The following is a 21493-nucleotide window of genomic DNA, read 5'->3' as shown; positions in this document are numbered from 1 at the left end:
CAACTCATGCATTTTCTTTCAAAAATTTTTCTTTACATCTGAGAAGAAAAAGGTCCCCTTCATGTTACGAAAAAGTTTGGGTAGTTTTAGATCCGAAGGAATTTTTTAACATTTGTAAACCAGAAAACATATAACACCAGGCATCAGGTCATGTATACAGGCCGCAATTTGGCAGACGTTTACGAGTATGCCTAATTTTCAACTGGAACTCGATTTCTTTTGGCTTCCAGGAAACTTTAGTGTACGTTAAAATTAACTCTGCTGATTTGAGGTGATAGTGGCACTGCATGTTTGCATGCCTTGATAAACAACTGCGCATGTGCCAAAAAAATTGTGTTGACTGCGTTGAGCCTAGTGAGGCCACAGATCTGTACTGATCCACCAACGGAAAAAGAAATTCTTCAGAGCTGATCTTGGACTAAATTGCCAAATGCTGGCAAGCTGCCAGGGTCCTGTTGCTGGGCAGATCACCAGGTGTTGGTCCGTCATTGAGGCCTACTGCTCCGACTACCAGCTCCTCACACAGCAAAAATGCAGACTCACCCTTCCTTCCTTCCCCAAACTCAAGACAACTCTCTCCTTGATGAGTCTGTAGGATTACAGCTGACCTCGCTACGGGAGCATGGGGCTTCATAAGCCAAATTGCCTCTTTTTCTCATCCCTCCATCTTCTTCAGCATCTTCTCCCAAACCTTGACATTCCCACCACTGTTTAACTTTTTTTAAAAAATCTTGTTTATCAACTTCAAAAAATAACTTTTTAAAAGATTTGTTCCTAGTTCTTTTTTTTTTTTTCTTTTTTTCTGCTTCGGTGGCTAGCTGCTTTGGCTAATGGATGATACAGTGAATTGCCTGAATTTATTACATGTCTGTGAATACCATTTCCCTGGCAACACCAGCCCAATTCTTTGGCTCTGCTGGAAGCTATCCTAAGAGGTGGGTAGAGTTTAAGACTTTAGTAAGAAAGCCAGCGTTTGCACGCTACCAATATTAATTTCACGCATTCCCTCTTGCATTCTTGATTCTGCAATTGGGCTGCGCTTCCATCTCCACCCATATCCTGCCTTGACACACATCCGTGTGCGGATGACGGAGGGAATGATGGGTGAGCCAGCCAGCCTGCAGGCTGAGTCACCCCAGGAAGGTAGACCGTCATCTGGCAATTAGGATGGAGAAGAAGGAAGTGTGCCAGCAAAACAGGTGATCTGAGCGATGCATTGCACCCCACATGCCAAAATGGATATTGCACAATGCTGTGCTATGACAGAGAAATGCGAAGAAGAGCACAAGCATGCATTTCCAAAATGGCCTTCAAAGTAGGAATTAAAGAACTACCAAAACTCAGCCTATTTCTTTTCATGGACCACTTTAATACCAAAGGTGAATATAACAATCAAGATATGGATAGAGCAGTGATACAGTATAACCCTCTCAGCATTTTTGGTCACTTTTATTTGGGTGTCTCTTCCTGTGCATGGAGGCTCAAAAGCAGGATCACAAACACAATTTATGAGTATGCAACAATTATGCTATTTGTCGGATTGTACACGCAATAAATGGCTGGGACTAACACGCCATTAGCCTAAGCACTAATGTCCTCAACCGCCTCTGATGCAGGTCCCAACTGGGTTTCTGCTGGTCAGGCAGATGGTAATCACACGGGGTAGTGCCAGTCTCCATGGCTCCTTGCAATAGGATGATCCTCAGTTTTGCTGAGTTGCTATCTTCTATTTTGATTTTTTTTCTCAAGGTTTTAGGCTTTTTCAGTTAATATTTTTTCCTTCAGTCCTTGAGTGACTGCTACCGACTCAACAATTTCACTTCTGTCCTCGTTTCTGCTTTTTTTATATATCTTGCTTGGCTTAAGTTTATGTGCTGTCACTCATAGCTTAGCAACCGTTTTTTAGTAAAGCAGAGCTGGGGTCAGCCGACCCAGGCCTTGTGTTAAAATAGTAAGAGTGTGTGAAAGATCTACCAAAATGGTAGGAGAGAGACTGATCTGTGCTTTTTGTCTGACATATTTCTAAGCACCTTGCTGGCTTAAAAATGTGGCAAAAAGACTCCAAGAAATAGATATTGCCACGAACATCATCTGGGCTCAGATGTGCTATATAACTGGTGGTATCAGTGATGGTCTTTGTAATGCCAAGCAGAAAAGTATGGGAAAGATGGACTTCAAAGAGGAAATGACTTAGAAATCAGTGATATGAAGCTGAAAACGAAACAGTGCTGCATGATATTCTGACTTTGACCATACACAGACTTGTAAGGAAAAGAAAAATTCAATGTGAGGATAATTAATCACTGCCATAGGTTGCCCAGAGAGATTTGGCAGTCTCCATCCTTGGAGGTTTTCCAGACATGACTGGATAAAACCCTGAGCAGCCTGGTCTGAGCTCAGCATTGACCCTACTTTGAGTGGGGTGGATGGACTAGGGACCTCCTGAGTCCCCTTCCAGCTTGGATCATTCAGTGATTCTGTAATTTAAGTCACTGTTGGAGCCAAGGGTAGGTGAGGTGGAGAAATAGCGTTGCAAAGGGAGAATGCTCAGTGTGCCATTTCCCAGTGCAACTGAGACGCTGTAGAACTTAGCTGCTGCCATCTGTGTAAGGTGACCCCGTCTCTCTCCAGGTCCTGTCCTGGTGTTCCTAGTCTCTCTCTTCAGCTAGTGCTGGCCCTTGTCCAACATCTCTGTGAGCTGTTTCAGCTCACCGACCTGGCAGAAGCTGATTAATTTTTTTAAACTGGTTAGCTTTCTGCTGATTTAGTTAGCTGAACTATTTCACTAAGAGACAGATGAGCACCACAGCACAAGGAGGAGGTGGGAACACGTGGTTAAGATTGGAAGGAATTAAGGCTGGGCAGGGCCCTCTCAGTGGGAGTGAGCCATTAAATTTTCTTTGCTGCCTCATGAAACAATGTGATATATCTGCAGCAGCTTCAATACGGGCATAACAAGAAATTGGGCAAGCCCAAAAAGGATGCATCATAAAGAAAACAAAAACTCGGAAATAAAAATTCTTCCATGCTAAGACCGATGAAAAGTGGGGAATTACAAAAAGGAACACGAAAGCAGACAAATGAGTGAAAAATAATGTTCAAGGAAAGATGAACAGAGATATATTGAAGACCTAACACTTGAAACTGAAGCTCCTGCCACAGTAGGAAACCACAGATCTTGTTTACCGAGTTACAAAAATCCTGTGTGGCTAGTTTAAACAGGAAATGGGCTGATCAGAAGCAAAGATAGGGAAATGCGTACAATAGAGATAAAATAGATGGGAAAAGCATTTTAAAGAAGTCAGCAGCAAAAACTCAGCCCTACCTTGACATGAGATTCTGTGACACGAGATGATGTGACTTCAAACAACAGGAGATTGCCACTGGCTCAGTAGTGATATCAAGTAGCAAGCTGTAGTCCAGTAGGTAGCAGCAACAACGCAATGAAAGACGATTTGATCGTAGCAGAAATGCTAAGAGCCCCCGATGTCACTGCAGAAGTAAAATTTAGAGAGTTGTTGAATAAAATCTGGGAAAAAAACAACTTTTGATGAGGGGGAACACGGAGTTGTTAAAATATTTAATAACGAGACTGGGAAAGCGTCTCTCTGCTCTGCGTTACAGGGGAGGTCATTTGTAGTGGAGTCCGCACAGGATGACACAGATGATGGATGCAGAATTGGAGGAGAACAGCCTCTGGACTCAGGCCCAGAAAACTGGATATTCACACAACAGAGCATCCTGAAAGTACACATGCAATGACAGGCTTCGCTCATCACCAGTTTCATTGATTTTTTTAAGGTTACTTGACAGCGGCCTCGGGAACGCCTTGTGAAACTACAGCACTCAGTTCGTCCTCCATCATCACGGCCTTGCAGAGAGGGATGGATGGCTGCATCTGGGAGTGCATCTAAGTAATAGACTGGTTCAGTTTGAACACTGGTGTAAAACAAGGGTACGCTTGCTTTCTGTTGCTGTTTCGCATTATCATACATAGCTACTGTGTAGGCAGCACAAGTAGCAGCATACCATGGGGTGGATTACACATATCTTGGAAGCGTAAATTGTGCTAGTAGCATTGTATTACTGAGCCATAGACCTGAAAAAAGCTATGAAGATGTATAACCTAGCAAAAAAAGTAAGCCAAGCAGGATTCAAAATCAGCTATCAAAGCAAACGTCCCTGAAAGCTTAATACCAAGCATCAAAGTCATGTTAGAAAACACAAATTCTGGGAAAGTAGAACAGCTTGCCTGTCCTGTCCATATCCCACTCCTGAGTAATTAGGAAGGAACTGACAGCAGGGATAGGAGAGTCTTCCACCATTCACACTCATTTCAACATATGGAAATCCAAGATATTCAGTCCCAGAACAAAAACAAGATTTTAAAAATTATTATTTACATGTAATTACAATGCTAAAATAGACCCTGGAAAGTAGAGACATCAAAGGTGCTAGAAAACTAGATGCCTTGAAAGAAAAAGTGCCTATGAAAAAGTCTGAAGATTGGGCTCTATCCTCAGCAGAGAGCTGAACAGCCCACCCGCTCCTCTTTCGCCAGAGTCAGCAGGGAGCACAGGGTGTATTTGGTGTGCGTTCTCTGAATGGCAGCCCCCGAGAATCCCTCAAAATGGAGACTCTCAAGTGGAGACCAGCATGTCTGAAGAGGAGGACGCTCATTAGAGATCTTAAGAAGACCCACCTCACAGGAATGACAGTGATCAATCTCAACCGTGTCCACTAGAAACACCAACGAATGAGAGAGGAATGGAAGACACTAGCTTCCACTGCATGTCCCAGTCTTGCTATAGGAAGAAAACAGTAAGAATAACCTAAGGGCTACTAGAAAATCAAATCTATTCCCTATAATTGCTTTGTTTTCTCTGTGAAGCAAAACTTGCGTCAGCTACCTTGTTTTATTAGCTGCCACTGGAGGTAACAGTTACTGAAGGGGAGGAAAATAAAGCTCTTGCTCCAGAGATGCAGAGAGTAGCTGATGTCCAGACTAAGGCACGCTGCCAAATGCTTCAAGGAGCCGGGGGCCTGTTGCCAAGGCACTGCCGTGTGATTGCTGCAGTCATGATAGACTGGGGAGAAAGTCCATGCCAAGAAGAGTTGGCAGGTGTGGGACTCAGGTAGTCATGCCACGGTGATCCCTGATTAAAGGGGTTTTGCCTTTCATGTATCTTCAAAGGTATCTGGAGCCTACTGGCGTCATAAGCAATGATGGTTTATTTTTTATTACCTAGATGGAATGAGAGATCTTTAATCAAACTGTGTTGCGTTAGAGACAGTTCTGCTGTTTAACCGTAAATATTTGGGTGTGCAATCTGGTGTTGATCTGCAAGGTTACTAATATCTATAAAATAAGTAGTCCTTTTTTATTTGAGTGATCTACCAAGTTGTTTCAGCTTCAGCTTGTTAAGTTCGAGCTGAGATCTGAGCGTGCTTTTTGAGGTAATGGTGTTGATGTAAGAGGGCACACAGACTCCTGTTGCCCTGATTACAGAGACATGCAGAATATACCATCTCTGCTACAATTCCCAGCCACTTCCTAGCAAAGTTTTAACACAAAACCACTATTTCTATGCTTTTTTTTAAAAAGCCAAACTCTGTAGTCTGTTCTCGGCTTTCTTCTACATTTGTCATAAAATCAGACCCACACATAGCCCAGATTCCTCAATGGTATCTGGTGAAATTTTTCCACCTTCTTGTGCTATATATATTCCTATGTCCTGAGCAGCAGCATGTGTCTGTGTTTTGAGTACAGACTGCTGTTATTTTAGACATCTGCCTCCATAAAGGAGCATCAGTGTTTCTTACATGTATTCATAATGAGAACGTATTCACTATTTTCACTAATGAGGTTTAACCTCATTTCCAAAATGAGGTTGTTCTTGTTCTCCAAGTTAAACAACTAAATATATATTTTTTTTTTTAATTTGGGAGTCTGCCCACCAAAGCCTATATGTATTTATATGTATATAGCAGTTGAAGTAAAGAGTCTTATTCAGGAGAGGCTCTTAAATGCGTGCCTTCTTTTTGAGCACCTACTGAAGATAAGTTTAATGTGCATTTACACACTTTTCTGAATGGGGGTGCATTGAAGAACAGGCTTGTTTTCTGGAATCAAAACCTTCACCGAAATCTCACTGCCTGGATCACTTGCTGCTTGCAAGGCTGACAGCAGCGAGGGGATATAAACCATAGCTCATGCTTGCCTCACCCGTAATGGAAGTGCGCATTGTGCACATTGCACCTAATCATACAACAGTTCCTCGGGTGAGATCATGCTGCAAAGTATCTTGCTTTTATGCAGTGGAAGCATCAAGATGAAGGCCATGGGTCCCAGAACACAGCCGTGACGAAGCAGTATCTACGTTATGACATTCAATTTTGTTATATAATTAGAGCATTCAATTATAGACTGGAAGACATACTTACACAGTATTAGAACATTCTCTGCTGTAAATGAGGTTGGGTTAATTCCCTAACAGGCCGGGGAGTGATAAGAGGTGGAGATAAGCTCCCAGCCCTGACTGGGGACAAAATTAAACAAGTGGCATGCTTGTCTGCCCTGCCCTGCGCTGCCAGCTCCCGCACCCTGGTCCTACGGCCACGACGGCTGGCTCCGCACCAAGAGCCCCTGCGGCAGAGAACAACAGGGCGACTTGCACTTTTAGTTATTATCTGCTAATAAATGATTTCTCCTTCGGATTCCCGCTGCAGATCTGCTCTTGTGCAGGCTATCGGTTGGGTGGAGCAGCCACAAGCCTTAGGAACAGCTAAGACTCCTCAACAATTTCAGTAATTTTCTTGGATTAATATTGGATTAATTTCATCTCTGTGAAAACAATGACTTTTGATACGAGACCTTGTCTCTCTGGCTGATCTGGCAGCTTCAGCCATAGCTCACATAAGCTGGAACATTAAGGCTTGTTTCGAAGAAAGACTGTGAGCCAAGACACAAATGTGGGCCCCTATTTTCCTTGAAAAATATGATTAGCTTTTCATTTTCCTCTTAGGCAGCGTTAGGCTACTCCCCTGAGTGAGCAAAGGGTCCTTTATATTTTGTAGATATTTGGGGAAATTACCTTGGCATTATTGTTCCATAAGTCACTTTCAAAATGTTCTAGATACCACGCAGAGATGGAAAGACAGTCTGTGACCAGAGCGCACAGCCTAGAAACAACCGAGATTAAATGCGAGGGCAGCAGGCACAATGTACAAAACAGATAAATCAGGATGACTGCATAGTTGCATTCTCGTTTTTCCACTGTACTAACTCGCAGAGAGCACAAAATAAGCCCGTGTAGCAAAGACATATGAAAAAAGACATACTGGAAGAAATATTTATGTTGTATTAGCATATTCTCTGCTGCAAATGAGTTTGGGCTAATTACTTATCAGGCTACACAGGGATAAGAGGTGGCGATAAGCTCCTAATATCACATTAGGAAAAATTAATTAAACAGAATAAACATAACTTATTTGATTCTATATTTCCTATTTCAATTGCTTGACTTAGCAATCTCGGTAATGTTCTTTAACAAATTCTTTATTTATTTTCTTAAACAGAAAAAAGAGAGAAAAATGAAAACAAGCTGGAAAGAGATTCCATCACGATACCTCATTTTCCTCAGCAGAACGAGAACTGCAGAATTAGCACAGATTTCTGCTACTTGAGCTAATGGAGTGCCACTACCAGTCACGGGTTGTCATCCTCTGAGTAAAGCACTCCCAGAAGAGGATCGCTGATGGGCACTGATGAGAAACATGAACTGAGGATTTGCTTCTCGGCTGGGGTGACAAGTAATCAGGCAGATGTATACTCCAGATGTAAGCTATCTTGCTGCGTCTCCTCCGGCCTCTCACCATCCTTGTCCTTTGCCTTCCCCGCTTCATCCCAGACGCTATCTCCTCATATAGCAAGTCACAGTGGATCCCAGCTCCTGATCTCCCAATCTGATTAGCTCTTTGCTCACTCCCAGTATGACATTCTTTGCTCCCAGTCTACTTGGCTGGACTGCCCTAACTCCCCAAACCCTCCTCCCGACCCCGTTCCTCATCTAGCACAGCTCTGGGATCCAGTATATCTGTCTGAGATTTTCTCCATGGTGCATTTGTACAAGTCTGTCCTCTGAATTCTTGATTCAAACAATGGGGCTGCTGGGACCAGAGGAGGGCAGACCCCCTGCTTTCCGTTTGGGCGCCTAGACCTCTTACAGCTCACGGTAGCAGATGCCTATCCATAGCAAAGGGGACCTTTAGGAAAGTTTGCCGTTAAAATCAAAGTAATCTTTACTAAACGTGCACCATAACTTTTCATACACTTATTTCATGAGGCTAAAACCAGCATGTCCCTGACACAAATCTCCTAACAGATTTTAAGTCCTTGCACCAAACTTGTGAGATGTAGGCTTTGTCACAGAAGAGACCAGAATTTTTAAGCGCAGCACATTTTCCCCTACAGCCTGTCAGACATGTCAGACATGTCTGAATTGTTTCACACTGGTTCCCCTTGAGAATGTATGTCAAGTAAAAAGTCTTGAATTATACGATTTCATATTGTTTAGATAGGACAACGCGGTTGATACATTTAATCTCATGAAAAGCATTCTAATACCTTTAATGACCACTATACAGACTTTCATTCCTTAGAGAAGATAAGAAATGTCCTTGCAAACAAGAAAAATTAGATCCTGCTGTGCCAAGGCCTACGCTCTAAATAGTTCAAGGTGACCAGTGTACAGCTCAGCCTGTTACATAAAATAATTTGCAAAGGTCAGTAAAAATTAAAGGCAAAATGACAGTCTTTTCAAGAAAAAAAGACCCAGTGATAAGCCCCAAGGACTATGCTGAAATCATGTCCGGTAAAGAAAAAAAGTGTGAGACTAGATTTAGTGGGACAAAATTGATATACTGTAGAGTAAGACTAGCTGATGAGCAAAATTATGAGTGGATGGGCTATTCCGCCTCTCTGGTACCCCTAACCTGGTGAGTCAGCTGCAAGGATGCTTAATTTGACCCAAACTGCAGGAAGATAGGCAGACAGTGGGACCACAGCCCAGCAGAGCTGCAGCCATTTGCCCCATCCCCTGCAGCCAGTCCACCACGGCTCCTTTGCACTGGGCGTTTATTATCAACATGAAAGGTGTACAGACAGGATTGGGCCAGAGGAGGAATTCAAGTGGCCTCACGCCTCCCCTTGCATTGGCTAAATCCTGAACAACACCTGGAATGAGATTGTCATAGCCTGGTTTGTGCTTTTGCTCCCGCCCTTGTTCTTTCCTTTTTCACGCGTGTTTCCCTTTGTTTTCTGTTTAAGAAGAGTCTGCTTGAGATGTTAAAGCTACATCCTTTGGAGAGCTGCTGTGATGCTGTTAACAGACAGCTTCCAAAAAGCTGTGTTAGAGACAGCAGGGCACTGCTGCAATTCCCGTGTTTCCGTGTGACCACAGACAATATGCTGTGCTGGAGTTTTTCTAGCAATGAACTTGCTATTCAGAGCCAACACCAGAGCGAGAGGCTGAGTTCCCTTCCCCTGCAGCTCTTGTGCCTTCTTTGTCCCTTATTCGTATTGCTTGCCTCTCCAGGGAAGGACTGGGCTCTGACAACAGCTCCTGTAGCAGTTCCAGCCTGTCTCAGTGAACAGAGTAATTCTCTTTTCTAAAATAGAAACAACAATAAATTGTCTTTCTTACTGTCTATCTCTTTAAGCCTGTTAAACAATGGTGTTTTCCTCACACAGACTCTTAACAGCGAATGGAAATTGGAGATTTTTAAAATGAAAACCTGACTTTTCTACATTCCAAATATTTTTATTCTTTTTCCCCCCTTATTTTTTCTATCTTTAATAAAGGGTTTAAAAGATTTGGTGTGGTTCATGTTGCCACGGGAATAAACAAGCTAAGATTTATGCATTTGAAACTTCAAACCCCATCCCAAAACATGTTTAGCAATATAGTTTTGTTACAGTGACACAGTACCTTTAATATATTTGACCCTCTGGGTCTATTTATTTTCCTGAAATTTGACTCAGCAAAGTCAAATCCCCTTATATCATTCTGCAAGACAACTCATTTTATGTCTGGATACAAACCAATTCACCTCCTAAGCCACATAATCAACTCCCACCCTAATATGCCAGTTAGCACTAGTGCAGCTGAATGGAAAAAGAAATTGCGATGGCTTTACAGAAATGCGCTTAATTTCTTTGGGATGCTCAGTGAGTACCAGAACAATAGACAGTGTATTAAGTACTATGTCTACCAATACTCTTTTTCGTTGGCTTAGGTAATATTTTTATGTAAATATGGCAGCCTGCTCTCACTGTATTAAGCAAAATTCTTGAATGGATACCATGAAGTAACCCTTTTTTTTTAGCTTGTTTTTACTTGGTATTTGAGAAACTGTTTCGTAATGACAAGCTCTGGAACAAAATCTAAAAGACAGGGTATTCTCCGTGTTTGAAAGGTTTCTCCATATGATTGCAAATAAGAAAAATTATGGAAGCATCTTATTCTCCAATTACTCCATATTCTCCAATCAACACGGTTTACTCTTCCCTCTTGCTATATACTCTTGTATGCAGATTTTGGTGTGTCTTTGTTTTATTTTTTATATTTATGTAAATTTGTTAACAAGCAAAACAGAGAAATCAGCTGTTTAAGGATGGGCTGGAATGAACCGCTATAGGAAAGTTGTATTTATTTCCATGTTCAGGCTTCGGAATACTAGCTGGGGGATACCTGTTTTCACCTAAACATTGTAAGTCCATTGGAAAAGAATTAAAGGTTGGTCAAATAAGGCTTTTCTTTTCATTTTTTCTTCCTTCTTCCCCATTTTGCGTTAAACATTAGAATCTGGGCAAGGCAGCCCATTACCGGTTCTTTCCCTGCTTCAGCAAAATCTGCTTGATATGTGTCCAACCCTTTTGATCTCCAGGGTCCTGGTCTGGCCAAACAGACTGAGGTGTTTCTACCTGGGCTATTGTTTTCTTTTCTTCTTCTCCCCACTGATCTAAACCACGCTCCCCATGCAACCCGAGAGGAAGGGCCTGTAGCCCGACATCTAGCAACGTCCTCGGCTGAGCAGGTTACAGAAAGAGCCACAAAGCTCTCCGTACTCTCAGGTTCCAACACTCCAGCTCTTATGGTACCCAAGGCATGGCTGCACATCTGCCGCGTTTCCCTCACACTGCCTGATTACAGCATCTCCAGGCCCCGCCAAGCTGGTGACGGCCACAGGAATGCAGCCTGAAGAGGGAAAGACTGGGATACTGCTTTTATCAAGACTGACGTATGAGAGGTAATCGTTGGTTGCTTGTAAGTCTGAATCACTCAATTTTTAGTGGCTTGCAATATCACTAACAGAGTTTCTTTTTTCCTCTACCCTGTTGAAGCAGAAGAGGCCCTTCCCTTTCATTTGAAACATCATTTTTCTTCAGCTCCCTATATTTCCCCTGAAAGTCCTTAGGCGTTTTTCTTAATATAACCCTGTGCCTTGGCTACAGCGCATTACAGGTAATCATGTAAGAAGAGTGCGGTATATCTGATACGACTACCGCATGACTCTGATCTGACACGATCTCATGGCAACGCTGTTGGGACGCGATTGCTATATTGCAGTCAGCTCGGGGCTGGCACAGCGCTGGCAGGAAAGAGTAAAGGCTGCCACAGAAATGCAGCAAAATTGGGAAGAAGGCAGTCAAGTGTGGCAAAATGTGAGCAAAGGAATAGAAAGACTGAAATGGAAGGGAATATTAACTGTAAATTCATTCAGGAAAAAATACTGGAGGGTGAAGATTCCTACTGTCTGCAGATACTGGAAATGCAGATATTCACAATGAGAAGAGAATGATTTTTTTTTTCTTTTTTTTTTTTTGATAGAGAAGAATGTGCGTAGGAAAAATGAGGTAGGAAAATGAAAGAAAAACATTAACAAATGCATCCAAAACTGTGAAAGATGTTGGACTGTGGCATCACATACCAGTGGCAAGAGTGGCAATCGTTAACTTGAGCTATTTAGCATTCGTATCTGGGCAAATCTGTAGAAAATTACGGAACAGAAAAATTCTGCACTGGCCTATTGGATTACCATAAGTAATTTAAAGCAACTTCTGTCATGTCTTCTACAATTCAGTGGACAACTGACAACGCTGTTATGTAGTTTTATCATAGCTATCTCCTTTTAGCAGAAAGTGGTGTTTCTTTTAAGTTAATGTACATTTTTTTTAACCACTCCTATGTTGGTTGTTTTATTTTCTTAAGGGAAAGAGAGTTGTAATGTTCATCGCTTGATACTTGATACTATTCAGGTCCATTTTTACATCAAATCTTCTCAGTTTGTCACTCACCTGTGATTAATCAAGTAGAAGCTAAGAAATAAAATTATGTATTTTGTAAAGGTGAACTAACATTTCAGTCACTGCGAAACTGAGAGGGACACTAGGACAGATTGCCACGAAGTCCAACTTGGCCTAGTTCTAGCTACTTCAGTGGAGTTATGCTGAACCCTATTTGTTGATAATCTGAATCTTGGGCATCCTTGTTATGTTCTTTTTAATACAGTATAATTTCAGTAAGAGTAATAACTTGGAATAACATTGTTTTGCTCCATATCTGAAATGAAAATTATGTCATTAGCTGTGAGTTGTGTCCCAAGATGGACCAAAATGTACCCAGTCATTACTTGAGACCAAGAAAAAATTTGCAATACTCTTATTTTAATCTTTTAGTGGATGGCAATAATGGCAAATTAGAAATTACTTCTGAGTTCCAACTTAATTTTAACATTTAGGATATCTGCCTGCTGCACATTTTGTATGACTTCCAATTACAACAATATGTGAGACATCTCAGTCTTTGAGGTCCCTCACAACATGCCCGTGGGACAGGAAAATGCTATTTTTGTGCAAATGCAAACAGAGCTTACTAATTTTCCCAGGGAAGTATGTGATATATATAAAAAAAGTCAATCCAGTTGTCTTTAATCCCCTATGTCTCTAATGGGTGAACCACCACCCTTGATCCTAGCTGAAAAGTCAAATGATACCTTCAAAAAATACATTAAAATTCACGATACTGTAGTAAGATATTCCTTTGCGGTATGGCTTGTTTGAGAAGAAGTAAAAGAAATAAATCGGGCAGTAAGTTAGTTACATATTGCCCACAGTACTACAGAGCTGTGAAGAAAACAAATCTGGAGTGCTGCATTGCACAACTTCATAATGCTGCAGTTAGATTTTCCCTTGAATTTACAGACTGGTTTATTTTAAAATCTATTCAAGCATTGGAAAATCATAAATATGCAGCTCCACAGATCTGGAGGTCAGATTTCTGTGACTGTAATACATAGCTTCTGCTTACGAAGCTCTCCAATTTCGGGTCAAACTGTGCTTTACTCACGTTTGATTTAGGACGGAAATACACGAGTGAAGGAGCAGGTTTTGTCACAGGATTATATGGCTGCACAGTGCTGACACTGCTCCAAATATAAACAAAAGTATGTACTAAGGTACTAATCTAAGAGGGGCAGAATATGACATTTCTAAGAGGTGTAACAGCGCTTGCATTTCATAGGAAATATAACTGAGTCCTGATACACGGCTGTTTTTCTCTCCTTACCAGTACTTCTGAAGGTCCATACCACTGCAGTTCAAGCCTCATTTTGACTCCTCTACTAATATTGCAAATTTTAAATAAAGCAAGTCAACAGATACAAAAGCTGGTATCAGTCTTGACCTCTTCAATGTTGCCCATACGCCAGCACGCAGTATTTTGGATTATGCAAACCTCAAGTCCTACTGTTCGCTACACCAGTGTAAAGGAGCAGAAAGTAAAAATTTTAGCATGTAAACTTTCCTCTCAAATCTGCCAGAGGGACATAGAGAATGGCCTGCCCCAAAGTCACGTAACACCCTAAATCAAGCCATCCGTTGATCCGTGTGAACCACAGGCCTCTGATCTTACGGCTCATCCTTCTTTAGCCCAGTGGTACTGAAGGTGTTGGTTGGGATACCGCAGGGTCCCTCCGGCAATGGCCACCCTGTTGGGGTATTTAATGAGAGAGAGACTGGATAGAACCAACAACCACAGGTGTGCATCTCAGCTTGTAATAATTAGAGGAATATTTCTGTCACCTTATGTATTCTTTTTCAGTTTGTAGAATGCTGTTTCTGATCATAAATATAATTAGGAATCACTCCTTTATTTGAAAGCAAGAGGAGAGTATGCCTGGGAAGCTGAAACACAGGCATCAGGGGATCATCCACGCTCTATAACTCTATTGCGATGGGACAGTAGAGTTGCCGCTGGCATAGTCATTGACTTCTAAAGATTTTCTTCCCAGCAGACAAGAGAAGGATGATAACCCTCAGCCCCACCAAAAAACTGGAACACAAAAAATGTCTTATTTGTCATTTAGCAATGCTATGGTCTCGTAGGCCATGACTGAACATTTGAGCAGCTAAGGTGGCACCGCTTTATCACTGGCACTGTTGCCAAAAGAGTTGTATGTCAAATCATAATCCCAGGAAGGAATTTCTCTACAGCTGGAAATTGTATGTGGAAAAGCAAAGGCAAAATGAACTTTGCCTATCTCCTATCCCTCTCCCCCAGATGCTAACCAAACGCAAAGACTTTGAGAAGGAAATGCTCCTAGATGTTCAGTATTTGCCTAGATCCATAAATACCTTGTGCTAATTGAGAGTAAAATGTGTGGGGTTTAGATATGGTCTATCTAAAGTTCCTATATATAATCTATTCCCTTTAGTTTCATTATCATATAATCCCCTAAGAATTAATACCATAAACAATGACGACAGAATGAAAAAATTGGAGGGAGGCTTGGGATATCTCATCCCTTAAGTCTTGGGGCTTAAACAAGTCAGAGTGCTGTGTCTCCCATCGCAAAGAAGGCTTTCAGAGCCGAGAGGCCAGCTGAGAGGCTTGAACTTTGTGTGCAACAGTCTTGATGTCTGTCCACACACAGATGGCTGGAGGGCTCGGAAGGTGTTCTTCCAGGTAACGCAGTCCTGTGTCTATCCACTGTGGCTTTTAGCCAGGATTGTGACTTGTTTATCCTCTATTTCATTGTCTATTCAGGGCTGTTCAGAGAAGTTGCATAATAAAACAGAGGAGTTGGTTTGGCTCCAGCTGGTCCTGATGCCTGTTGGCCACTGTGAGTTCAGTTTAGTTGTGTGGACGAGACTTGGGACACAATGAGAGGGAAACTCTAAATAGCTCAGAGGCTTTTTAAGAGGTGAATATTTTATTTACTAGCTAATTGCTACTGCAAATAAAATTTTCAGTAACCAAGACAAGGTTAGTTATGTCTTTCTGCTAGGAAATTTGTAGCATGCTCCTTTGGCTTAAACTGATGGATTCTGAATTTTCTAATACGCTTTGCTTCATTGAAAACCAACTCTGTAAAAGCAGCAATATGTAAAAGCAAACTAACCCTTCTTATTTTCCCTGTATGTGTATTCAGAATCCTATCTCCAAACAACCTTAGAGAAAGTTTTTGTTGCTATTTTTTTTCTTGTTAGTTCAGCATAGCCAACAGTAAAGGCCTTGTTTACATTAAGCAAATGTGCAATGACGCAGAAAAATCAATTTAGTCACACTGATGCAAATCCCTCATACAGATGTAATGCCTGTGTGCAAAGTAGGGCATTTCTGAATATACACAATATTTAAAATGAAGTGAAAGAGAGAGATTCTATTCTTCCCAGCTGATTCCTTAATGTGATTCATATAGATGCCCTGAAAGCCTAAGTTGAAAGAAAGGGACTTTCTGGTCAAAAATAAGGGTTCATTAGGAGTATCATTGATCGTGAAGGACTATCATGACCTTTCGATTGCGAGTTGCAGTAGCTTAACAGATAGATTAATACTTTAAAAGACACCCTTTACATTTAAACTGAGCATATTTGACCCTAAAATCATTGGGAAAATAAGTATGTGATTGCATAACTCCATTTTACGGTTACTTTTCAGAACAGAAGTGAAAATGAATGTATTTTTGTTCCTGGGCTGTTCTTAGTAATTTAATGTGATCTGTTGTCAACAAGAGGGAAAACAACCTCTGACACTCAATAAGAATAAGAAGAGAACAAAATGTACCTTACTGTGGATATTCAGCCAAAGGTCTATGGGCAAAAAATGGCACAGCCTGTGAAGGCGTTACTGAAAACCAGGTGAGGTCAGCAAGTGAGGTGACAATAGGAATACCAGTAATGAGATAATGACCTTTGCAGTCTGCAGAGGTTTGGGGATTTTTAAAAATTATTATTGGTTTTTTTAGGTTTTGGTTTTTTAATAAAAATGCTTTGGAAAATTGTGAAGTTGAACTAAAAGTTCTGGTAATTTGGTAAATATCTTTTAGATGTTTTGGGGGAAGAAAAAGATTCCCAATACTTTATGTTCAGTATAACATTTATTTAACATAGTAATAAATGAAAGACCAAAATCCAAACAAAATATTTTTATTGAAAACATAGTTTTTAATCAAATCCAGACTATGTCTCAAGAGCTTTTCTTTACAAGTATTTTAAAATTGGGGAAACTTTTTCCTAATCTAAATGGAAGCACATTCTGAAACCTGGGAATCTTTTGTTAAATGAAATTTTGATTCTTCTTACAGCTAAAGATTCACACTAGGGAATCAAAAAATGATGTCATATGGGGCTTCCTTTCCATGTGCATTCACCTACTACCATCGCTACTGATGCTGAAAGTGACTGTTAAAGCAACATTTTTTTCCTCCCCCACCCTCCCTAAAAAAGAAAAAGAAGTTTAAGAAGCCCTTTTTCAGGAATGAAGTCAGGGCAGAATCTCATCCTGGTGGGGCACAGTCTCCCAATGGAGCCAGGTGACTTGAGAAACACTCTTCTGTATGTCCAAATTCTCTTTGGACCCTCCCAGAAACATACATTAACAGGAGTTTGCAATGCTTTATTTCTTCTAACAGCAGTGCTGTTAGAGAAGGCTAACAAGAACCCGAGTAGGAAACCCTCATCAGAGGAAGAGACAGGGGCAAGGGAAGTGCTTAGGCAGGTAGGGAGCTAAGCACTCAATTATTACTGAATTTCAAATCCACAGGCACTACAGCTATACCCCCTACCTTATAATTCCTGAGATTACTGAGATTTATCAACAGAAGCTGTGGCCCCCACTGGATAATTCCCGAGTTCCTTGAAATGAGTCTAATACCCAACAGGGTTACTGGCGCTGCTGCAGAAAGCTATTTCTGGCCTTTTATGTGTCAGAAAAGAAACTGGATGTGACGGATTTGGAGCTGCCCTGTGATAATTTAGGAATATGGTCTGTTGGCCTGATTATTTGGATGAACGTCTGAGTTTAACTCACCAGGGGTTGGCTTGCAACTGCACTCTTAAATTATCGCTGGGCCGGTCTGTACTTGCAACCCTGGGATGCCCCACTTCCATTGAGGCTGCATAGCCAGGGAGCACGGGGTCTTGGAAGGAGGAAGAGATTCAGTTTTGAACCACAGCATCTCTGCACGGGCAGTCCTAGCATCCTGCTCATCCCTTGGAGAGATGCAGGTCTCCAAAGGTCCACTGGGGAACAGAGATGGGACCTATAACTGTTTGATAAAACAACTGGACAGAGCATTGTTAGTGGACTTTACCTGGGATGTCTTCATGTTTAGCCTTGCTAATTCCATGTGTTCGTGATATTTTCGATGGAAGTGAAGGTTAACCCTAAAAAACACATTTCTGAAGAAAAAGGGTTTGTGAATACCACGGTCATTTTCAGCAGTTTTTATCTAATACTGGGCGTTCAGAATCAGCACGTTGCCTCTCCCCCTAGGCAAGCCCCTTTTCCATGAAAGGGGAATTAACGGGATGACCCCAGGGTTTAATTTACAAAAGCACAGTGACTTCTTTGAACATGAAACTAATGGGAAGCTGTGCAGTGGTGGTGTTATTCCACAGTTTACAGTGAAGGCATGTTGGGTGGAGCACTGGAAACATTACAGGGTGGCTGACCCGCTCCAGGGTGTTGGACCCAGCCTTATCTGTGGTGAGCTTCCAGCTGAGACCAAGCTGGTCAAGTGCATCTCTTCTCGATTGTGAAAGAAGAGTGCCAGTGGTTATTTGCCAGGTGCTGAAGAAATATTTGACCTGGGTAAATAGCATATATAATAGGACATAAAGAAGGTTTCTAAGAAACCATCCCTCAATTTGGAAGAAAAGATTTGTGTGTGTGTGTGTGTATGTTGGGTGAGTGAAGCACAGAAAACAGAAAGTTGAAAATCCTAAGAAAATTACCTGAACCAGGTTTCTCTCACTCTCTCCTGGCTGAGAGGACAAGTTTACTGTAGCTTTACGGGTTCTTGATTGTGGAGTTCAAAAGGCCTAAGCCATATTCTAGATTAATTCCTAATTCAGCCATTATAGCTAGGGAGGCCCTATTTTCAATCACTGCTTATTCCAGCTGTTCTGGTGTGTAAAGTTCTTCTTCACAGTTGCTGGAAAGGTTAATATATTACATCTTCCTAACTGTGAACTTCTAAAGCACTCATCTTGCCCCCAGTGAACATCTTTTATATTTTATGGATTTCACTCAACAGCAAAACCAACCATATATTAAGACATCCATTTGTCACGAGAAGCCAGACTAGAAAATGCTGTATATTCTGGGGCAGATCCTCCCAGTGACTCCTTCGTGTTGCTGGTAGTGGAGCCTGGCCAAAAAGCTGCTATATCCACCTCTTGGATGACCACAGTGGCAAAAGCATTTTTTAATGATACAGACGGAGCGCTGAGTCTCCTCAGCCACTTCCTTCACTGTTGCCACTTAAAGGATAAAACTGAGCTGTCCGGATTACACTGCAAGCCCCATGGCTTTATTTTGGTCTATGAAAAAACTTTGGAAAGAGACTGTTTAGTGTCACATGGCTGTTTTAGGAGGAGGAAATGTGCATGCCGATGTTTAGGGGTAATCTGGGAAGGGTTGCGTTTTGTAAGGCCGAGTGACCAACTACTAGAAAATCTAGAAATACAGGGAGGAGACAAACTGAACAAACTGAAATCAGAGCCAGTAAGTAAATTCTGAGTGCAAGGAGCTCCTAGTTACGAGCCCTCCATTGAGAAGTTCTGCTGGGCAGTCGGCAGCCATTTCCTTCTGCAGCTGAAGTTTCTGAATGATAACTTTTTGTAGAATATGTTGCAGGAATCTAGATTACAAAGGGCAAAGATCTAGATTGTGGTCACAAAGTGTATATCTAAACAGAAGGCAAAATGCTGGAGGAATAATACTGCTTCTGGGATTTGCTTTAATTGGGATGTCCAGAAGAAGCAGAGGATTTAATAAAACTCACATATTGTGAACAGAAGTAACAAGTAGCATAGCAAGCTCTTAAGCTCTTCTGTGAGCGTGGAAGAGGGGAGGAGAGATGAAGTAATCTCAGCTTCTGGTTGTTTCCTGCAGCTAGTCAACATGATTGCCATGCTTTCTAAGCTGACTCTTTATCAGCTTGTCACCCTCTTCATTCTTTCTCCATTGGTTTGTCTCATCCCAGTGAAACACTGGAGAACCCAACAAGTCTTCTTCTGACAGAAACTAGACAAAACCAGCAGCTGTTTTCAGACTGAAGACGGTACAGCACGTATTGCCCCATGGTGGGTTTGTCTACATCGCGTTTTACAAGCAGCCCCAAGCCAGCTCTGCCTGGGGTCCCTGTTGGCCAGATGCAGTGTAGCTGTGGTCCAAAAGCAGTGCACCCAGGTGGGTATAATGGGGTGCAGCATCTTTCATTGATTGTTTCCACATTTCGTCTGAGCAATGCAGTTACACTCAAAAGCTTTTTCCTTCACTCTCGTCTTCATGTACTGAACGGCTGGTTATCTCAGGGTGGTTATTTCTGTTCCTCCGTAATGCTTTTTGCTCCTGTCCTGAGTACTCCTAATATGATGCCACCACTAAACAGGAAGGAGAGCAGGGCTCTACATTCAAATTCAAATTATGCAAGTTCAAACATTTATTTTAAATCAGATGCTGTTCAGATGCCACACGACTACAGATTTTACGGCACGGTTTGAGTGAGCTTTGCAAACATCCCAAGCAAACAAATTTTGCAGGAAACATAATCGTATCATTTTACTAATCTCTGGGATACTGCTCAGGGGGATCATAATTTCCAACAAAGCGTCTGCTCAGATTCTTTGCAGGGTGATCTTCGCACCGTTAGATATCATCTCTATTTTCCAGTGTTGATACCTATTGGAGAAACAGCTTATATTAGTTACAGAAACCATCTAGTTTGATAATTTTATGACTTGCTATCATCCCTTACAAATATATTATTCACTGACTTTCCTTCATGTTTGCTATTAAAACTAATCAAACATACTTCAGTTATCGCCTGTTCCTCCACAGGCATTTTTGATACTTTTTCACCTTACAGAACCTGTACCATTCTCCTTAGCTTTAATTCCTGAACCTGTTTCATCATTAACACTTACATGCTCTCAGCATGTTAGCTCCCGTCACAAGGAATTGTTAGAACATCATCGTAGGGTGCTGGATAGCCAAGCCGCTGTGTGTGGGATCCGAGAAAGAGGATGATGGGGCTGTACCCTACCATTTGTTGAGTCTCAGCAAAGTGAGAGAGGGAGCTGGACTGGGAGGCAGGTGTGCTTCAGGAAACTGCTTCTGGTGACATTTTTTCCCTATGCGTTGGCAGGTCAAGAGTTGAGAAGGTATGGCTTGTCCCCTCTGTTGATATTCTTAAGCAGGGAATGACATTTATCTCTTAACAGTTCCTCATTGTAAAGCCAAATCTGCTTTCCCTCCCCCCCGAAACAACCTATAGTATTGTTCTCCTGTTATCATGGTAAATTATGGATGTGAGACATGCTGAATCATGACAACGCTCCTGTATGCAGTTGTTCTATGAGCTGAAGAAATTCGTCTTTTGTCATGTACGGCTTTTTTATGCTCCTATTTATGACAGGTCCGATGTTAGGGTCTTGATGGGATTTCAAGGAAGTGGGAAGCGCACTGGCCGCTCTGGGATTTTCGGTGCAGACATCTGGAATATGCTGAGGAGCTTGGATCGGTTTACGATTGACCTGTGACCAATCCGTAAGCAGTGCTTCGTGTCTGCATGCGTCCCTAAATTAAAGCATTTGATTCAACAAAATGTTGCGCCAAACCAGGATTTTACTTTTCCACTGTACTTTTTTAACTTTACCGATCGCCAGTTAGCTTCAGCCAGGTAACGTGTCTGCGCTTGGCAGCGTAGACCTGATGCGCCAAACCGAACGTGGGCCAAAATTTGCACAGACACCCACACATAAAGCGGGGGAGAAGGACAACGTCTTTAACGACCTGTCAAAGGGACAAAGGCCTCTCACCCAGCCAGTGCCCACACGCTGCTGGCCGCGGGCCAGGCTTTCTACCCAGACGAGAGGGCGGCCATGTGGGCAGGGACCGAGAGGCCCATGGGCTCCAGTGGGGCC

At 42.0% G+C, this 21493-nt stretch overlaps 1 long non-coding RNA gene across 2 annotated transcripts; it reads left to right on the top strand.

Moving 5' to 3' along the window:
- Nucleotides 1–290: 290 nt before the first annotated feature.
- Nucleotides 291–15935, top strand: LOC142085676 (uncharacterized). 2 transcript variants are annotated; one of them, XR_012674780.1, is made up of 3 exons: nt 291–533; nt 819–1512; nt 7579–15935. It is a non-coding gene; the product is annotated as an uncharacterized LOC142085676 (long non-coding RNA). The 2 variants fall into 2 exon arrangements; XR_012674779.1 differs by having other exon boundaries at nt 294–1512; nt 7579–11310; nt 11408–15935.
- The last annotated feature ends 5558 nt before the right edge of the window (nt 15936–21493 follow it).

This window comes from Calonectris borealis, chromosome 1 (assembly GCF_964195595.1).
Source record: "Calonectris borealis chromosome 1, bCalBor7.hap1.2, whole genome shotgun sequence".
In the NCBI taxonomy this organism is placed as follows: Eukaryota; Metazoa; Chordata; class Aves; order Procellariiformes; family Procellariidae; genus Calonectris; species Calonectris borealis.
Note: the sequence above shows the minus strand (reverse complement) of the source record. Positions and strands in the feature narration are given on the sequence as shown.